The 7,412-nt window shown below is 36.3% G+C and overlaps 1 long non-coding RNA gene across 1 annotated transcript; it reads right to left on the minus strand.

Annotated features, from left to right (window-relative positions):
• Window positions 1–2,397: 2,397 nt before the first annotated feature.
• Window positions 2,398–4,496, minus strand: LOC107030800. The gene is made up of 3 exons (XR_001458149.2): window positions 4,428–4,496; window positions 3,368–3,456; window positions 2,398–2,451 (listed from the first exon to the last, which is right to left on the minus strand). It is a non-coding gene; the product is annotated as an uncharacterized LOC107030800 (long non-coding RNA).
• Window positions 4,497–7,412: the final 2,916 nt, after the last annotated feature.

Genomic DNA, 7,412 nt, shown 5'->3' on the forward strand with positions numbered 1-7,412 from the left:
TCAGCATTGATGGAGTTGAAAGGATCAGTTCTTGGTAAGATGAATGAATCATTCTCCCTACGGGGGGGATGGTGTGTTAAAGTACCAAGGGAGATTGTGTTTTCCCAATGAAGATGGGTTGAGGGTTTGGATATTAGAAGAAGCGCATGTGTCCCGCTACTCAATTCATCAAGGGTCGACAAAAATGTACCATGACCTAAGGGAAATTTATTGGTGTGAAGGACTAAAAAGGGACATAGCGGAATCTGTCGCTAAATGTCCGAATTGCCAACTAGTAAACGCCGAACACCTAAAGCCGGGTGGCTTACTACAAGAGATCCAAATTACAATTTGGAAGTGGGAAGATATCAATATAGACATTGTAGTTGGTTTACCCCAGACCCAAAGGTCTTATGATTCCATATGGGTGGTTATGTATCAATTGACTAAATCCGCTCGTTTTATCCCCGTCAAGTCTTTATATTCGGCGGAAGATTATGCAAGAAATTTCATAGATGATATTTTGTGCCGACATGGCGTTCCGTTATCTATCATATCGTATCGGGGCGCAGAATCCACATCTAGATTGTGGAGGTCGTTTCAAAAAGGGTTAGGTACTACGCTGAAGTTGAGCACTGATTTTCATCCCAAAAATAGATGGTCAAGCGGAGCATACGATACAAACCCTTGAAGATATGCTTAGAGCATGCATTATTGATTTTAAAGGGAGTTGGGATAGGCATTTACCTTTAGTGGAGTTTGCCTACAACAACAATTTTCATTCATCCATTACCATGGCTCCCTATGAAGCCTTGTATGGTAGGAGATGTAGGTCTCCTATTGGACGGTTTGAAGTGGGTGAGACATCACTTTTTGGTCCTTAGTTGATTTATAAGACTTTGGAAAAGGTTCATATCATAAGGAACCGTTTGCAAACGGCCTACAGTCGGCAAAAGTCTTATGCCGATAACAGGAGAAGGGATTTGCAGTTTGAAGAAGGTGATAAGGTGTATTTTAAAATTTCACTAATGAAAGGGGTGGTTATATTTGGAAAGAAAGGGAAATTGAGTCCTCGTTATGTGGGTCCCTATGAAATCTTGCAAAGGGTTGGTAAGGTTGCCTATGAATTGAAGTTTCCTAGTGAATTGGCTTCGGTCCATCTGGTTTTCCATGTTTCTATGTTGAAAAAGTGTATCGGTTATCTCGAGTCCATTCTTCCTATTTATGGCCTTGGTGTCAAACATAACCTCTCTTATGAGGATGTCCCAGTTCAAATCCTTTATAGGCAAGTCAAGAAGTTGAGAAATAAAGAGGTGGTATCCGTAAAAGTGTTATGGAAAAATAAAATTGTCGAGGGTGATACATGGGGGGCCGAGGCCGATATGAAATCCCGTTATCCTCATCTTTTTGAGAATTAAGGTTAGCCATTCTTTTTATTATATAATTATGACAAAGATTTGTGTTTTTTTTTATTTTTGGGTGAAGTGTAACAAAAAAGACATTTAAAAAAATATTACGGTAAGTCTTAAAGTGAAGTCACTGTAATATTGCTATTAAAAACATGAAATTTTGCTTTTTTGCTTTCTTTGAATTATGTTGTGCATTTTGATATTGTGAGTCTTCATGAAATCATAGGTAGCATGTTGTTAAGTTGAACTTTTTTCTAATTGACTCATGTGATGTATGTTAACCTTATAAATGTTGTGAGAATGAAATGCATCATGATGAAGTGTTTTGAGCCTTAGGTGCGGTAATATGAGTTTTGATATTTGCTTTGTGGAAGTGATATCACTACACCATTTTCGGCCTACAGCAACACCACGTAAGTGTAGCCTAAACTAGCAAAAAGTGTGGCCTTTGATAAAAGGCTACACTTTTGGACATTCAGCAACACTTTTTAGGGGCTGCCCAAAAGAAGCGTAACCTTTGACATTAGGCAACACTTTTTAAATGTTGCCATCTTTGGCTACACTTATAAAGCGTAGCCAAATAGGTATAAGGGCACGCTTTGAAGACGTGCATTAGCAACACCTATTTTTTGTTTGGCTACACTTAAAAGCGTTGCCTTTTCAGATTTATTGGTCACACTTAAAAAGTGTTGCCTTTTATTGGTCATCTATTGCAACACTTTCAAAGTGTAACTTTTTATCTACCTAGAGCAACACTTACAAAGTGTAACTTCAACATTTATAAGCCTACATGTAGCACAAATATATATAATATATTTACATACATACAAGTGACCTAAAACACAAAATGAACTAATTAATCATTAAATTGAAGCTATATATTTCAAATAAACTTCGAGAAATATTTCATGTACAACCAAAAGATAGTATGTGTTGTGTACATACCCATACTTATACATCAATATTCTAAATGTGTACACAATAAATCAAATATGTATTTAAACTTTTACAATAGTTCAAAAACTCTTCATCATCCACTTCAAATTTGATCACCTCCATTTCCCTACACAAATAAGATATTGGCAGTTATATAGAAGAGGTAAGAAGTTCAGATTGCAACAATATAGAGAGGCAAGAAATCCAGCAGTTACAGAAAATTAGATTGCATCTTTTGATGTTCAAAGTAGATGCCTACTTGTCTTTTGATGTTCAAAGTAGATGATCTTCCCTTAGGTGTCTAGAATTCCAAATGAGTTCAACAACAATGAATAATTGCATTAGGGTTCAAACTTCATAAGAAACAATATAAAATATTTGGTGTTATACAATAACCATGATGCACGCAAACTAACACGAACACTAAAGAAAAAAGGAATTAATGAGGAGACACAAACAATTAGATTCTCCTAATAATTATTTGTTTATTTGTTTGTAGTTATGGAAGCATGCCTCCTACTAGGATGTCAAAAGTTATGGTTATAACATGGATATTCTATATAATAAGAAAGAAAATAGACTTTACTGACAGAAATATTTATATATAGAAGCAGCAGTTACAGAAAACATTAACAACAAATCTGCAGATTGCAGATTCCATACCATGCCAATGTTCTATACAAATGCCAAAAAAACAGTGAAACAAAAGAAGCAAAACCTTAGCTCAATTTAAACCAAATACATTAACAACAACTAAAGAGAGACAAGTCCAGATTGTAGATTACAGCAGCAGCAAAAATTAAAGAAAATTAGATTAGTTTCCTTGTGTAGTTAATATGTTCCACACGATCAAACAAGGAAACTAAATCTGACATAGCAAAACTACACTTCAACCATTTCAAACAAGCAAGATGAATAGTGGTCAAGAGAAACAAAACCTTAGCTCAATTCAAACCAAAGCCACTAACAATAAATTACCAATGATGAAATAGCAAAAACAATATATAAGTCAATAAGCAAGATCAAAGATCTGTTATACATACCCTGTGCAAATACGTTTCTGAGTTCTTAGGAAAATCAGAATTGATAACAACGTTAACTGCTTGAATATCAATTCCTCTAGTAAACAAATCTGTTCCATCAAGAAAGAACACAAAATTAAGAAATTTAACAATTAATCAATTTGAAATTTCAGCTGTAACGGAAAGCGTGACGGACCGTCGTAGCCATGACGGTCCGTCCTGCATGTTCGTCATGAAGATCAGAGAAGTAGCAGAAGAAACTTGCAAGTATGGGACGACGGAGTCCACGACGGCCCGTCATGACCACGACGGCCCGTCATGACCACGACGGCCCGTCATGACCACGGCCCGTCATGACCACAACGGCCTCTCATGACTACAACGGCCCGTCGCGAGGTGCACGGCGGCCCGTCGTGAGGTCCACGACGGCTCGTCGTGACCACGACGTCCCGTCGCGAGGTCCGTCGGCCCAGCGTTTTGACAGATTTGTAGCAAATAGAGTTACTATCTATACTTATGGCCAAAACGACTGAATTAGCTAAAGTTACTATCAATACTTGAAAATGCACTAGACAAACCAAGCTTAATGTAAAATTGAGACCAATTTGATCAGGGTGAAGTATAAAATTGAGTTACCAAAATGCTTAATGTAACAGGTATGAGCATGAAAATGATAAAGGAAAACAAAAATTGCAACAAGGAGGGGATGTCAATAGCAAAATATCAGGTATCATAGCTATGAAACCTTACTCAAATAATTTGTCTAAAACTGTTACTAAGACTGTTGAAGTTGAAGGAGGGATGGATTGGGGTTGTTAATACAGCCTCACTTCTGCAAAAAGAGGCAACAAGAGGTGGGAATTTGCCTCATGTTTTTCATGAGGGGGTACAGTCAGACCTTAACCCTGACCATAGAGCCCCAACTAACAATAAAACTCAGCAATAGCAATCTAAACAGCAGCAGGGTCAACAACAAGGGCAGACAGTGGCAATTAAACAAGGGCACTTTAACACACATTTCTCAAAATACTACGTGACACCTCTATTTCAGTTTCTAAAGTAAGTCTAAATTTGTACTTACTTGATGAAATCAGTTCTTCAGCTTCCGTCCTTCAGCTCTTCGATTTTTATTTCTTTGATCCCCAGTTCTTCAGCATCAACTCTTCATTTCGTCGAGCAAATCAAAATCTGGAGAGGAGAATCTTCAACTCAATTCTTCTGTGTTTCAGCTTAGCTACTCAGGAGAATCTACATGTTTCAAAAGTTTTATAGCTACATAAATGTCAAAACAAATTTAACACGCAAGTTTAAAAAAAATGATTGAAACTATGTCATATAAATAGAAACTGGAGGAGTAATGTTCAATAAAAACATTATAATAACGGTTCCATATCAAATTCAAAATATCATGATAACCTATTACAACAACACTTGTTTTGTTTAATGCCCATCATTTCATTATACTCAATCATCACAATTCTTTACTTTTATCGAACGAACAACTAAATATCTCAGTTCATTCAGTTTTCTGCTTTTCATTAGTTCAACATCACGATACAAGGTATTTAGGCTCAGGGCACCCAGAAATCAACTAGTAAAGCTAAATTACGAGCTAGACTCCCAAAAATTGTACAAAAACACAAGAACATCAAAAACCTAAAGCTAGAATTTAGACTTTCAAAGATAGAATTCTTACCAGGTAAACCCTAAATCTGTATAAAATCAAGTCCTGCAACGAGATATCTGAGAGAAAAAGTGTGACGGAGAGACTTAACTTCAGTTCATCTTGCTAACAACCCCAATCAATTCCTACTAAACAAAAAATATAAAAAAAATTTCAATATGATGAAGCTTGATGAAATCTTCAGCTCTTACCTTGACAAAATCTTCAGCTAGGATAAGAGAAAGCTCGGTCAGCTCGATGTGTTTTGCAGCTCGATCTTTAGCTCGATCTTCAGTTCGATCTTTAGCTCGATCTTCAGTTCGATCTTCAGCTCGGATAAAAGAAATTGTGAGTTCTTCAGCTCGAGGAAGGAAAGGGAAAGCGTGACTTGAAGGAAATAGCTCCATCTTCAGCACAATATCAGAGAAAGGAAAGGGAAATGTGAGTTCTTCAGAAAAGGAAAGGGAAAGGGAGAAGGAAATAGAAAGTCTGTTTTTATTATTATTAATTAATGTTTATTTTTTTTTGCCAATAAAAATGGGAGGGAGTGTTAAAAATATTAGAGGGAATATAATATTTTAGTGAAAAATTTTAAGGCAACACTTATAAAGTGTTGTTTTTTCATATATATAAATAGGACATTTTAGAAGTGTGGTCATATATGTAAATAGTTGTTGCCAATTATATCATATTTTAACAACACTTATAAAGTGTATCTTATATTATTAAAGAGTACACTTTTGAAGTGTTGCCAAAATTATTGTAGCTAAAAGTTAAAAATTTTGGCTGCGCTTTAAAAGCGTTACCAAAACTACTTTAGGCAACACTTTATAAGTGTAGTCCAGAATAAGTATGGTCGTAGGCCTAAAATGGTGTAGTGTATGATTTATGTTTAATTGATATTGTTGATTGGTTGGGCTGCTAGTCTTGGGTCTATTCCTTCCATTAAAAGAGTTTTAGTATCATTCGGGGACGAATGTTCTTAAGGGGGGGATAATGTAACACCTTGAAAATCCAATAGTCATGGAAAAGCCTAACATAGGTGTCATAAAGTCAACACTATTTCTAAGTCCATTTTAAATAAATATAGGTCATTAAAAAAGTTTAAGAACCAAAATGTCTGGGAAGTTGTTTCAAAGAGATGTTAGTGTGACTTATCCTTTTTACTAACTTTTAGGAGTGGAAAATGTACGAAAATGGGTGTAACGGTACCTAATGGGTGTTTGGGTTGTTTCATGATTGGAACGTCTGGGTACGACTCCCCAAGAACCAACCAAGGGACCTTGAGAATAACCCATGCAGTTTTATGCAGCACTTCCTAGTAGTGTGCATCGAAGGGGCAGACGATGGTCCGTAAGTGGCCCGATGGGGCGTCGAAGGCCACCGTCGTCCTTTAGTTAGAAATATTTGTGAAGGCCCTTGTTTGCGTAGCTACTGTTACACTAGACGAAAAAGGACAAAGGGGTGTCATTGGCTCGACGAGGCGACGAGGCCACCGTCATCCCATACTTAGATAAATTAAAGGAAGCCTCGCTTGTAAAGTCTTTGATAGAGATGACGGAAATGCAGAATGAAGGGGGGTGTCCGTCGACCCACCGACACACCGTCGACGGGGTCTCGTCGGTGAGGGTCAAATTTTACTGATGGATTTTTGTGATTTTGATTAAAATTAAATAAATAGTTTACGGATTAGTTAGTGATTAAAGGGAAACTAATTAAGTTAATTTACCCCCTCTATAAATACCCTTAACCCTTATTAACCAAAAGTCAACTCTCAAAATAAACTCTCTTCCTTCTCTCTTATTTCTCTCTCTTCAAGAACTCACCATTGAAGGCTAGCAATAACTAGGGTTTGGGGGCTGGAAAAGGATGGATTATTCATCGTCTTTTTGAGAAACATTATGGTGTGGGTTCTATTCACCTTTGAGATCCTTTCCTCAAACGGTTCCCTAAAAATGGATTTAAAAAAGTTGAGTTTTCTTATCGGTTTCATAAAAATACGAAGTTGAAGTTATGGATTGAGTTGTTAGTGAATTCTATGGTTATATTGAGTAGAATTACAAGTAATGAAACTTGTTTATGATAATTGTTGATGGTATTGTCAAATTGAAGATATGATCCTAGATCCCTAACCCTAGGTAGTGATCGTGACTTATGTTGGATGTTGAACATTCAATTGAGTTGGTTGTTCATTAGATTACTATCATATGGTGCTATTATGGTTTAATTAAGATGAATTATAGGTCTATCATTCTAGTTCTTGAGCTATGATTTATGTTATGAATTATAAAGTTAAATTAGCCTATGTATCTTGTCTCGAGTTGTGATCTAAACATGAATTGTGTTACAGAGAAGCAATTGGCCTTGTTATTCTATTGATTATCATTGTTCTACGATGTTACT

Source organism: Solanum pennellii, chromosome 9, assembly GCF_001406875.1.
Source record: "Solanum pennellii chromosome 9, SPENNV200".
Taxonomy (NCBI): Eukaryota; Viridiplantae; Streptophyta; class Magnoliopsida; order Solanales; family Solanaceae; genus Solanum; species Solanum pennellii.